Source organism: Fringilla coelebs, assembly GCF_963513975.1.
Source record: "Fringilla coelebs genome assembly, chromosome: 1".
In the NCBI taxonomy this organism is placed as follows: Eukaryota; Metazoa; Chordata; class Aves; order Passeriformes; family Fringillidae; genus Fringilla; species Fringilla coelebs.
The window spans coordinates 118,832,830-118,846,980 of record NC_140028.1 but is presented as its reverse complement, the minus strand read 5'-3'; the positions used below and the strand labels follow the sequence as shown (position 1 = coordinate 118,846,980).

Genomic DNA, 14,151 nt, shown 5'->3' with positions numbered 1-14,151 from the left:
CAACAAAAATTCAACAAAACATTCTCCTTCACCATCCTAAATGCCACTATGATCATCTGCAATCTCATATCCTGTCTGTTGTTTAGACAACACTGTCCTTCCAATGCTAATGCAAAACCACATCAGAGCGATGTGCAAGGTGACCTGCAAAATGTATAAACTCTGTGTCACAGCACTCGTATGAACAGTGGAATTTCTGGGATGCTGGCTGGCACTTTGTACTGGGCTTGTGTCGATCATCTGTATTGAAGAACCATAACCTAGCTGGAAAACTTGGCTTTGGTGGCAGTGACACACCAAGGGGCAACATAATTCTGTTCAGTTTGCCACACCTCTTGCATGTAGGCTATAGATTCAGAGTAATGCACACAGGCATAGGTTTTGTGCAGTAAGAAAAATCATGCTCAAACTCTGTGTATTTGTAAAGCCTCCTACCCAGATTGCTTCTGTTATCTAGTTCGTTCCTGGGGGGTGAGGGCGTGTTAGGTTTGGGCTGGTTTTTTTTTCAGGGTACTGCTTTAGCACAGTATTTTGAGGAAGAAATTGAAACAGAGGAAGATAAAAGGTGTTCTGTGGTTTCTTTTTAATTGGAGACTGGAGGCAAAGTGCCTCCAGATAATTTCTCAGAGAAAAGTCATTGTCTTCTCCCACTCTTGCCATTAATCTCTAAAATTATTGCACAATTTCTGTTTAATGTGCTAAGATTTCTTAATATGTTAAGACAATGTGGAAAGAAAAATTTGAACGGAGGGAGCATGTTTCTTTGAATGTATAATTTTTAAATCTTTTTCTGAAGTCTTCATCTGTCTTGCCAGGCCTTTTCCAGTTAAAAATTTTATCAAACTTAGTACGATTAAAAATGTATTTTTATAATGGCAATTCATCAAAAGATCTGGAAACTCCTACAAATATTGGGAGAGATGGTCATTCAGATTTTGTGAAGGTACAGATTGCTTTTGCTGTTGCTGCGGTAACCATCACTGAAAAAGGGGATTCCCATCATGTGATTTTTTTCAGTTCAAGAGTTTTTTATGTGTTACAAAGGACAGTAGTGAATGAGAATATATTCTAATGTAACATGGGCTTAAATGTAATAACATGCCTAAAAATATTGCAGTACATGTATGTTTTGCTGTGTTGCACAATTGCCATCATATTGTTTTCACAAACAAAAGTTTGGGTTCCCTCAGTCTAAATTTCTATTTTTATAATTTAGTGTGATGTTGCATTAGTGAAGCCTTTTTTAATCAAACAGAATCAACAAGCCTTCATTTGAAGTATGCTGTGAATCCATGAAGTCTTCATACAAGCGGTTTTGGATGGTTTGACCCTCACATTAGTGTGGAGTAACTCACTTGGATAGTCTCAGCAAGGACTCCCAGTTTTCCAGAAAGAGGGCCACCAGCAAGCTGTTGTTTTCCATTCTAATTCTGCTGTCAGCCCAAGCAGTCTTAGGTTTTTTGTCAGCACATCACTTTGAGGTTTAGTAAGTCAGTGCAGGTATCTTTGTTGACATTGTGATGCTGAGTGTCAAGCAGAAACACCAGCTATTTGTACATGACCATGGCATTATTTGCAAAAACAGTTACTCTGGATTTTCCCCCTCCCCCAGATCACTCTCACTCCCTGGATTGTTCTATATCCAGCTCAGAAGAACATATTTATAAGACTTGTTATTCTGACTCACTGAGTTGAACAGTATTACACAACTATTTTTCTGTCAGTTGTGGGATAATATTGCCAAAACCTCTCTGTGGCTTTTCCTATGCATTTGCTGGTTTTGGTGGATGTTCTACTACTCAGCAAGGTGGGAAGTATTGAATGGGTATCAAAACACAGCCCCTGCTGCTGCAGAGGGTTACTTAAGCAACACTGTATAATTTAGAGGCTCAGAAATCAACTTGGGGCATTGCAACAGTTTGAGTTGTTTTTGTTAATAGAGATCAAATTATGGGTGTAACTAGCTGGCAGCCTTCAAACAGACTTTTGCAAGCTGTTTACTCAGCTGTCCCACGGCAACAACTGCATACGTGAAGTGAATTCTTCCAGTATCTCTCCTGTGGTATATTTAATTTATCTTATTTTGCCACAGTGTGAGAGAAACAAATCTCGAAGAAAGTAGGATTCATGTCAGATGCTGCACTGCAGACAGGCTGTGAAACTGGCTGCACAGTTTAATATCGTGGGTGAAGATTTTGTTACTTCAAAAGTATACTCTCATTTTCCCGTCATTTAAACCCCCAGAATCAAAATGAGGAAGAGACCAAAGAAAAATAAATCACAGTATGTCTAGTTTAGATGAGTTTTATTTTTATATCAACATGGTTAATATTAATAATAATACCTTCTGGAAGCAGCTGCTGAGATTTGTTTAATTCTAGTTTAAATTAGTATATGTCTAGTTTAATTTAAACATTATTTGGTCCACCCAAGAATTTACCAATTTATGAAACACTTGTAAAATAAACCATTATTTTCTTTTGTGGGGAAATCCTGTTAGATACGTTTGGCTCTCAGTCATATAACTTCTTACTTAAAATACAGTGATTTTAAGATCAGAAAAAACACATTCATCTATGCCTCCATGGTTTTCAGTCAGAAGAAAATAATGGAAAAAAATACCCTTTTCAAAGTATGGACTTTGAAGACTGATAAAATTATATAGGACCCTCCTTTAAAAAAATGAAAATACTAAGTGAGTGAGGTTATCCGTTAATCTTACTAAAGTACTTCAGAATGCTATTTTAATGCAAAAAATTGCTGATAAAATCAATTAGAAAGAATTGGAGAAAATTTAAAACTTGCAGGCAGTTTTAACTGCTACTATATCCCATTACATTTTATCTTCCAGCTCAAATGTCATCAGAAAAGAAATAGCAATAGTTCTTCAAGCAGGAGCAACAGAAAAGGGCTTGTGGTAAGAAATAATATTATGGTCTGATTCAGAACTGTGCAGGGCCAAACTGTCTATAATACTGAAATGCAGAGCAAACATGAAGCCCTGCTTGCTGTCGTGTGAAGCTCTGTGCAAAACAGTGTCTGTGACTTGATGGATGTAGTGGTCTGAGGCATTTCTGGAGCAGGGAGGGAGGCGAGCAGAGGGAGAAGAGGGAAGGTGAGGCATTTGCAGAAGTGAGGCCAATCGATCACTTCTGTCAGCTGCCCAGAAAATTAACTACTTTACAATTCACTGGTGTATATAATATGTCATATTCCTCAGCTCCAGATTAAAAAGGTGTAGCAGTGCCACAGCTAGCGCCGAGACTAGCTCACTGTCTTGGGCTGGTGGTCAAGTTCATTTGAGCATGTGGAGCTGGTTTAGAATTTTTTTTTTTAATAATTCAGAAAAATTTTAGTGGGCTGCTTTCAACATTGTTTTTTAAAACTTGGTAATGTCTAGACTGATTTCTTACATTGCAAAACACACTGAGTGTCCTTTTCCCTGAAAAATGTTCCTTATGATTCATAGGTCCTGGACACCCGGGTCCCTTTGGACCAAGAGTATTCAAGCTATAGATTTTCATTGTCATAAAGGTGATAAAATGTATAAACCTAAACAAAAATATCCCTGGCTGCCTTCTGAGAACTCAAACGCAACCAGATGCGGTGCAAGCCGGCAGCGCTGGCATGGACTCGGATGGACTGACGTGTCCGGGTTCTCAGATGACATGGAGCAGTGTAGCTGCCCTGCAGCCACCATCCAGCCGGCAGGGGAGGGCAGGGGAAGGGGGCTGCTTGCCTGCCCACCTACCTGCCTGTCCACTGCATTTGGTCTGCAAACACTAGCCCTGCAGAAAAAAATTAAATAAGCAGCAAAAGGTATGGCCTCCTTGCTTAGCTTTACTTGTTTTGATGAGCAATTTCTGAATTGCTTTTTGACCGCTGAATGGTTGTTTATAAACCAGGGAGAAATGAGAGACAAAAAAAAAAAAGGAAAAAGAAAAAGAAAAAAAAAAAAAAAGAAGCCAATCAAATTTGGAATCACTGTCCTGCCAGGTGATGACAGAGTTGCTTCAGACTTTCTCTTTGAAGGCGCATTGCTTTGCTGTGCTGGCCAGTGAAGGAGTGAATTTTTTAGCTGCTGAGTGAGTGGGGCTACCTCATGTAGAAAAGATAAGCAGTGAATCAGAGGAGAAAGTTGGGAGAAAGAACTTTTCTGTCAAAAAAAAAGCTCCTTATTGCATGCATATCTTGGTCAGAGCTTTGGGGAAACACAACTGCTGAGCTAAGAAGGAAAGGGTGTCATAGAAGAGAAATAACTTATTAAATCATAGAGCAAAGTACATCCCTATGTACAACCACCCCTATGGTCATACCTACAAACCTATGTACATGATCTGTTTATCTGAATAATTATGTCTTTGACGCATTACATGAGAAGAATTATGCATTTACTGATTTGTTAGATGAGTTGTATCATTGGATTTTTGTTTGCATTGTTCTGTTTGCATATTGACTGCCCAAAGTACCCACATAGTTAAAGTTAAGATATATATCTACAGTTTTTCTATTTTCTGTTCCTAGATTTAAGTTACTGCCTCTAGTAAGGCACACAAAGATGGATTCTTTTTGCATCCTGGAGACTTGCAATTCCATTGGCAGGAAGGAGCTAAAAGGAGCAGTACTGTTGCCTGTTTGTGAGAGAGTCTGTGCTTGAGCTGTGGCTCTGGCTCTGCCACTAAGGGTTTCTCTGATATTGAGTGAGTCTCCAAGTTTTAGTTCAGTGATGTGTAAAGTGGATGTCCTACCACATCTAGTGACACTGCCTTCATCCTCAAAGCAGTGTGAGGTGTGGCAGTATGGACCTATGCAGAGACACCTGGCAACTTCCACAGTAGGGTCTGATGTTTACAAAATGCTTTAGGATTCCTGGAAAGCATGAAGGCTTGTTGTTCACTCAGAGCAGATTGTGTCACCAATTCCCAGGTCAGTTGCCTCACAGACCTGAATTAACCAACCCAGCACTCGGATATATAAAATATTTTAAGTAGTGTGAAATTGTGCCTGCTATCGGGGAGCACTGATACAGCTTCCAGCAGAGCCAGACTCCATGAGTGCTGGCAGGTTCCCTTCTGCCTGCTCCTATCTGAAGATGGACACCATCTACGTGGTGATAATCCTCTCCTAAATTAGGCCTTTGCATGATGGATCTTTATTTTCCTTTGGTGTCTGCCTGATGTTTGAGTAAGCAATATGATTACATGTGAGTTTATTGAAAACCCAGGGTGCTGCTGCACTAAATAAAACCAATGAGGGCTCAGAATTATATGGAACAGCTCTGTATTTAAATGTAATAGTTTAATTTCACATTATGCTGCTGCACATATCAGATTTTCTGCAATACGGCAGCAAATGCTTATTTCTCTTCTTTTTTTGCTGTTGGCAATGCAATACCTGTAAACTTCTGGTTTTGTCTTTGGGGTAGTTGCTTATATTTATGTTGGCAAAGAGTAAAACATATTGAAACAGTCATGGTTACAATATTTATAGATTCTGAGTGCGTATTAAATTAGAAGCAAAGGAGAAGAAGAATTACATTTGTTTTGTAACACTGAACAGTTTAAGGCCAGAACCACTCCTGCCAAAGTATCTGCAAATGCTTTAGGTCCTTGCTGAGAGTCAGAGCTACATTGCTAAACATGGGTGGATGGTACAGCACAGCACAAGTGTCACCCATTGAATGAGGAACCCCTCAGAGAATCTGGCGAGAGTAATTAATGAATCCATTTGGAAAAGTCAGTGCCCTTCAATTAGCCTGAATGTAGCAAAGCAGATGGGATCCCATCCTCCAGGGAGAAAACTGAGAAAGATCCTAAGAAATACTGCTTTGGACTGATTTATCTGGGTAATTATAAGCCTCATTTGCACGAAACTGTTCAATATGGCTGCAGTGAGAAAATTAAGAATTTATAAAATGTTGATAGGTGGTCTAAACTATCAGTGGTAGTGGAATCATCTGTCAAGCAGGATCTTGGTTCAGAATATTAAATTAATCATCAGCTAGGAGAAAAAAAAGACAAACTTGTCTGTGAAACTGAGGGGCAGAGGAGATGTATTTATAGAGAACCTTTTTTATTTTAGAGGCTCCTCTGAGCTTATGTGCAGTGGAAACATTCACTGCCATCCTGATTAGATATGGTGTCCTGCCTTGAAATACCCTGCAAGAGTTCAGAAGGCAGAAGAACAAGTCAAAAGAAACTTAAAGAAAAAAAATTAAAATTGCTGATTTTCCTTAAACATCTGGTGGTGCAGGAGCAAAATGAGAAGAGCAATGAAAGAGCATTTGAGAGCATGTGTGTCCTAGCCTTATCTCATCTCAAAGAGACCCTCCTGTCCTTGTCAGTGGTCTCATTTTTAAGTCAAAGCATTGCAGGACTCACCTGTATGAATGGGAAGCCATATGTGCCTTTTCTGTAGACACATAAAAACTGGAAGCCAGTACATCTATATTGCAACTGTGTTTATGTATGACAGAAAAAGAAGTGAGAGAAAAATAAACACTGTTTATGACAGCATTGGAATTGAATAGAAATTATGATCTGCAGGTTCTATGGCTGGAGGATTTTTTTTTTTGCTACAGGGAAACCACACTCCAGCACTGTGGACTTCCCACATATCTTGTGTTTTTTGAAACATTTCAGCTCAGATAGCTCTAAGAAGCATTTTCCACAACATTTTCTGAGTTTGGAGCTCAACAGTCAGAAGTCTGAGACTTTCTAACATGTGGCAAAGAAAACTCATAGTCCTAGATAGGCAGAATGAAGAAGTGGCCTCACAACTCTTCCAGCCCTCCTAGCTCAGGGCATTTCTCTGCCATTCCAAAGCCAGCCTTTCCCCCCCCACATCCATTTTCTTCCTCCTCCACAAATATTCCTTTCTCAAAGGTGACAAGTGTTGGTGGGTACCTGGGCAGCACACTCCTTGCCCTCTCCTACCCCTTCCAGCAGCCCTGTGCTGTATTCATGTGTTGGTTTGAACGCTCTCCCCATTGAATTCTAAACTCAAACTGTATCAGCTGTTCTTATTAAGTAAAGAATTCAGTTCTGGGCAGAATGTCAGACATAACCAATACTTTTAGGGCATGGAACTGATAGCATCAAAGCTGTGAGACTTTGACTGTAAGCCTGCTTTGGACATTCACTGGTGTGCATAATGTGTGCTGTTAGATTTTATTTTTTTTTTCCCTTCTTACCTCAGAAGGCCTGAGATAGTGAAGGGATGAGCACACCGGCCAGAGTGGTGGGGGCAGGATGTTCCCACTCCGAGTCATCCTCTCAGCCTGACAGCAGGCGGTCTGAGCCTGGCACAGTTTGGCCTGTGACTGCACCTTCTCACCCTCTGCTGATAAATAAGCAGGCTAATTGAATTAATAAACAGATAGCTCTTTTCTCTGCCAGCTGGAGCGCCATCAAAATGTGTGATAAATTATCTGTCAATGCCTTAACTGCAGAGAAAAAAATGAAAAAAAAAAAAGCTGCCTCAACATTTCCTCTCCACTTCTTCTCCCACTTTTCCCCTTCCCCTGTCCACCCAAGCACCTGATTTGGTTTGTCTTAACCCTCCTTGCCCCTGGTCTTTTGTCCTTTGGCAGAACTCCAGAGAGAACTAGCAGTGAGAGGTTCACTCATTGGCCAGGCTGCTAATGGGTTATGAAGACTGTAGGCAGAGCAGACGTTCCTGTGGCTCACTGGGAAAGAGGAGCAGAGGCACAGTTTGAGGGCAAGACTGCCTGTGTCCCAGCTGCCAGCGCACAGCCACCTCTCAGGTGTGACCTGTGGCTCAGACAGAAGCTGCACATGAGGGGCAATGGGGGATGCAATCAAGCAGGAGGGGATGTTGGTAAATATCTTCATCACTGATGACAGAGGGGTCAAGTGCACTTTCAGGATTGCAGATGGCACCAGGCTGGGTGGCACCAGAGAAGCCGTGGGATGCCACCCAGAGGGACTCTGGACTCGCCCGAGAAATGGCCCTATCGGAACCTCATGAGGTTCAACAAGGCCAGGCGAAGGTCATGTAACTGGGTTGGGGCAACTTCCAGCATCAATACAGGCTGGGGGGTGAAGGGATTGAGAGCAGTCCTGGAAGGAAGGACTTGGGGATATTGGTGAAAGGAAAACTGGACATGACCCGGCAATGTAAATCCGCCACAACTGTATCCCGGGCTGCATCAAAGCAGCGTGGCCAGCAGGTTGAGGGACAGGATTCTGTCCCTCTGCTCTGCTCTCATGAGACCCCACCTGGAGCACTGCTTGCACCTCTGAGTTCCTCAGCACATGGGCCTGTTGGAGTCAGTCCAGACAAAGGCCACCAAGATGATGAGGGGGCTGGAGCACCTGTCCTATGAAGACAGGCTGAGAGAGATGTGTTCCAGCCTGGAGAAGAGAAGGATCTGGGCAGACTTTATTGTGGCCTTCCTGTACTTAAAGGAAGCCTACAAAAAAGAACAGGACAAACTTCATAGCAGAGCCTGTTGTGACAGGATAACTAATAATTTAAAAAGGGTAGATTTAGACGAGATAGCAGAAAGAAGATTTGAAGAAGATTCTTAATGATGAGAATAGTGAAACACCCAGAGAAAAGGTAGATATTCCTGCTTATTGCAGGAGGCTGAACTAGACAATCTTTGAAGGTCCTTTCCAACACACACAGTTCTGCAGTTCTGTGGGTCTATGAGATCAGGAAGCCTTACATTGACTTGCTGGTGTGCCAGACAATAGGGGGAACTTCATCACAACCTTTGATGTCACAGACGTGTATAATACCTGAGACTTTTTTGTTTCAAAAGCGAAGAAAATGGTGAGACAGAAGGGGTCAGGGATTTTCATCATACAGTCAGAATGTCCCTGCCATCACCTCTCAAAGTGGTGTTCCCTTTTGGAAATATCTGTGTTCCTCAATATTCCTAAGTAACAGGAGATGAAAAAGATTTCACTGCTTCAGACGCTTAAGTAGGATGTAAATAACTGAACTTCCTGTGGCATTACCTTGATTTCCAACATGCTTGTGTGCCTTTGCTTGGTCTGGTTTCCCATTACCACATCTCCTCTGTAAGTTTCCCAGTAAGCAAGCTGGAAAAGCTTCCCAGTCCAGCAAAGCCTTGCTGCTTTTTCTAAAACAGCAAGAAATGGGAGGTGCTGCAGAGTCTGAGATGGGAATGAGATCACAGTGTTATGTTCTTGTTCAGAACATGACTTTTTTTTCCTGGTGCATATGTCAAATGAATCAGACAATGGTGGTGTCAGGAAGATGTATAATGCTGTCTGCAAGGCCGGGAGAGGAGACAGGAAGATGTGTTAAACAAGACGGTATTTATGCCTTTCTCTCTCACTCCATAGAAGTACACAAGAAATATTTTAAAAAGGAAGATAGGGTAATAGCAGGAGCAACTGGATCCCTCTTCGCTTTTAAGAAGCCTCATTTGTGCTGTGAAGGACAGTGAGCACAGACAGATAACTGGTGTGCAGGAATTGTCTCCTCCCAGGATGCTGGCAGCTGCTTTGGGTAGGTGAGGAAGTGTCTGGTTCTGGCATCCCCCCATTCCCAGGCTGGTGCTCACCCAGGAGGTTCTGCCTCTCTCAGGGTGCAGGTTGCTGCATGGACCCTCCTCCTATCTGTCCCCAGACAGGCACCCTCTTTCAGGAGTTTGGCCTTAGGTGGTTATTTATGCCCTCTTTCCACTGGCAGGAGGAACAGGGAAGAGTCCACAATGGAGCGATGGCAGGATGCGCTGTACCTGTTCTGGTGCTGGAAAGGAAATCCTGCTTGTGTGACAGCCACTGCAACTGGGGTCTAGTCAGGCCCCTGACCTGTGCACATTTGTTCTGTATCCCGTGATACATGCCAAGATAAAGCCAAATCCAGCTGCCCAGAAATGACAGGCTGAGTCAATGGCTTACCAAGCAGGCAGTATCCTTCCCTTTGCTGGGGAAGGTGGTTATTTTGGTTTGCTCTGACACATTGCTCTGAAAAGCAGCATTGCCAAGGAGTAAATATGCCATGTGCAAGATAGTGAGCCGCTAATATATTGCATTTTACTAAGCCATTGCTTGTCAACTGAACCATGGGGAGTGTGTGAGGATGCATTCCTAGGCCTTTCAAATACAAAGCAAAACCTATTAGTGTAAATCACCAACTCCAATAAAAAAAAGAATGGTTGAAGGCTTCATTCTTTTTCTCTCTTGTTTCACACTAACTATCCCGAAGTGTATTAAAAAACTTTGTGGCACTGATAGAGTAGGCAGCTGGTACCTGGTAGAGGTTTGAGATGTTGCTGTTCCTGGAGCCTCAAGTGGCTTTGAAATTCAATGCTCCTGACCCAAGACACAACTATTTGAAAGCAGCTGATACATGTGAAGTGGTGAAAAACAAGGCAGCAACTTGAGCTGTCTATGAACAAAGGGGGATGGCATTGCAGGTGGAGAACAAAAAGGGAATGGTGGAAGGCAGAAACTTGAGGGATGGACTCAGGGGGACCACATGGGAAAACCTGGAAGGGCATAAGGGACCTTACATGGGGGCGTAATAGGACAGTACTTATTAACACTGATGTGTTCTGTGCTGAATAGTCATCATATCCATTCATCTAACTCTCAGCATAAATTATATTCATTTTAGAACAGTGAAAATTGACACTAAACTAACCTGTTCACACTTTTTATGGTTTGTATCTACCTACTACATGCTGTACTGGAGTGCATGTATTTAGAAAGCCACTAGACATCCTATTTTCACAGCTAGGTAATTGGAAGCTGTCTGCTGAATTAAAATGCTATTTTCATTTCTTTGGGTTAGATGAAAAAATAAAGCTTTAAAAAAATGTAAAATAGCCCATAAGTACTCTCTCATTTTATATGTCCTTGTACTGTACTTTATATTCTAGTCATTTCTTCAGGAGAAAAAAAAAAATCCATGAATGCTTTAAAAATGTTTCAGGAATCACTAACCTTTAGAAATGAAGAAGAAAAAAAAACTTCACCTGAAACTGCGTGGTGATGAGACAATGTCTAATTACCTGCAGCAAATTCTCCAGTCAGGCCAAGGGGCTAATGAACATCAATACTCTTTCACAGAGAGCCCTGGGATCTCTAATGGCTGTAAGTGGTCAGGGCTTCAGTTTTACATTTCAGAGTCTCGTTGGTAAAATCTTGAAACAAAATCTACAGACCAGATCGTGTCCTCTGTGCTGTGTGTGTGTGTGAGTGTGTGTGCATGCCCTTGAGCACTGCACATCTGGGATGAAATCAAAGGACTTTTAAGTGCACATGTATCCGATTTCTGGCTTGCTAGTAGCCCTTTAAACGTGCTGGGTTTAATCCAGGAAAAACGAGTATTCAAAAATCACACCAGCAAAAGGAAAAAATAAACCCCCAAGTTTTATGTACTTGGATGGCATTTTTCTTTGAATATGAATGACTTAATCATAATCAGCCTTAGTGAGAGGTGGGTGATGAAAGTTCAGAAATCTTCTGACAGGAAAGACTTTGAACCTGCCCTTCTTGTGTTCTTAGTGTGTGTTTTATGCTCGTGAGAGGGAGAAGGAAAGTAAGCAATTTGCAGTGTCGTCAAAAAGCTGAAGTACACATTAAGGGGTCTCAGGGCTTCAGAGCAGTATTCTGAAGGGAGAAATTTTTGCAGTGCAAATCCCGTCTGATCTGATCTCTGAGTACAGATTAAAATACACAAACATAGTGTTCCTTGCAGTGTTAGAGTGCCCTGATTTGAGGATTTACTCTATATCTGGCTTGTATAGGAAATTCCTCAATTTCCTCTGAAATCAATTCCCACTTTTCTCATTAAATACAATCATAAATGTTTGTTGTGTTCTCAGGCAAGATATAGATAGTTTTTGTTTTGTTTTGTTGGTTTTTTTTTTTATATAGCAATGCAAGCACTGTACAAACACTTTCCTCTACTTTCCACTTGCATTGTCCTGGAACATGGAAACATGATTTTAGAAACTTGGAGCATTTGCTTGAAGGAGTGAGGGAGACCTGAGCTTACACCCCTCTGCCAGATACTTTGCTAAAAGTGCTTTATGCCCAATGTGAAGAAAGAATTGATGGTGCCACACCTTGGGAATGAGCTTTAAAATGGATCTAAGAGAAATGTAGATCTACTGCTCATGAAGATGAGCAGTACAAACTCAGGTTCCCTTGAGCTCAAGTTTTCATAGTGTCTTACAGAGTGTGATTAACACTGAGTGATTTTATTGCCACCTCTTTTTTTCTGTGTTTTCCACAGCTGACAGTGTAGCTTGCATGGGAATATCCCATAAATTAACCTGGAGGACTAAGTTAGCAAAAGACTGACTATTTGGAGAACTAGAATGGTGATTTGATATGTGCCTGCCTCCTTATAGATTGCAAATCAGCCCCACTTTCTCTTGGTGGAATGGGGGATTGATTCAGAAGGATAGAGGTGAGAAAATGCATTAATTGAAATAGAGTTTAATAGGTAAAGCAAAAATCACACAGAAGCAAAGCAAAACAAGGAATCAATTAAATTCCATGAGCAGGCAGGTGTTCAGCCATCTCCAGGAGAGCAGGGGCCCATCAACCATAAAGGTCACTTGGGAAGACAAACATCATCACTCCGAGCATCCCTCTCTTCCCTCTACTTCCCCTCACTTTATATCTTGAGCAGGACAGCAGATGGTATGGAACATCCCTTGGGTCAGTTGGGATCAGCTGCCCTGGCTGTGTCCCCTCCCAGCTTTCTGTGCACCCCCATCCTGCTGGCTGGTGGGGCAGGACAAGAAGCAGAAAAGGCCTTGACCCTGTGCAAAGCCTGCTCAGAAATAACAAAAATGTTGCAGTGTGTTATCAACTCTGTGTTCAGCACAAATCCAACACACAGTCCCATAGTGGCTACTATGAGGACAATTGTCGGTCCCAGACAAAATCAGCAAGCAGGTAATTAATCCCCAAGTGTCAGGAATTTTGTTGTTAGAAACTGGCCTCTCCAGGGGTAGGTAGTAGCTAAGTAGCTGCTTTTCTTTTGGACTCTGGCACACAGTGGGGAAATCAGTCAGAAGTTGGTTGTATTTTTTGGATCCTTCCATTGGTATTGTGTGTTGAAATTATATGACACCATTTGCCAGTAATAAATCACTTTGCTGTCTTTTGTGTGATTACATAATTAAATATCCCTTGTCATGGATACACATGGAAGGATTGACTTAGACTTGGTGGGAATTAGGGGTTTGATTTTTTGAACTTTACATTTCCTGACTCCTGTGCAAATCAAATCCAGTTGTTTAATACTGATTTGAGAAATGATTCATGCAAGAAATAGTATATGGTGAGAAATATAAACCATGCTTTCAGTGTATTTTCTGCCTTGATAATAATTTACTTGTTCACTAAAAATGCATGTAGAATAGGAACAGAGAATTTAGTCTTTTTCTAATCCTTAAAAAGGGGGTGCATTGCACAAGGATACTGGTACTTACCTCTTTTGCAAGGTGTTCTGAGACGAGCAGAAGGAAATGGCTGGGTGGAGCTGGGATGTAAACTCACTTATGTTTTCTGCTGTCCCTGGAGCCGTGGCTGTTCTCAATGAAACGCCATCACCAGAAGATGGCAGTTCTGACAGAATACCCTTGGGCCACCTGGCTTCGACCTGCATTGGATTACTCAGAACTGGCAGTCATGCGGAGCCGTCCGTCACTGGGGCTGATGTCAGCGGGCAGCGTGGCTTCTCCCCACTCAGGGACACTGGGGCAGCTCTTGCAGCTGACCCGTCCTTGAGCAGCGTGGTGTCTATGAGTTTTATTGCTGCTTTGATTGTTTGCAGTTGATTCTTGCTGCTTTCCGCTGAAGTTTAATTCAGTTTGCATTTGGAAGTACAAGGGAGAAAATTTGTTGTTTTTATTAGGGGCTGAGCTGCACTGAAGGCTGGATGACGATCCATTGTTCATGTTGTAATAAAATCCGACTAAGTGGGGAAGCAAGCGCAAAAGGAGGGGAAAATATAATTCAGATTTGCCAAACAGCCTGAGAATAATTCGAGGATTAGCAATTTGGCACTGTTTACTGGCGAGTTGTGAATTAAATATATCCCACTTTTCTCTTTACATTAGTGTAAAATGCCATTTCAGTTCTGGATTTCATGTCCTTCTCACACATCTTGCTCCTCCTTCTGTCAATA

At 41.9% G+C, this 14,151-nt stretch overlaps 1 protein-coding gene across 2 annotated transcripts in view; it reads left to right on the top strand.

Annotated features, from left to right (window-relative positions):
* CREB5 (cAMP responsive element binding protein 5) overlaps positions 1–14,151 on the top strand; it is a gene marked incomplete at both ends in the record, with an annotated part of 250,314 nt that overhangs the window by 222,644 nt on the left and 13,519 nt on the right. The window lies entirely within an intron of this gene.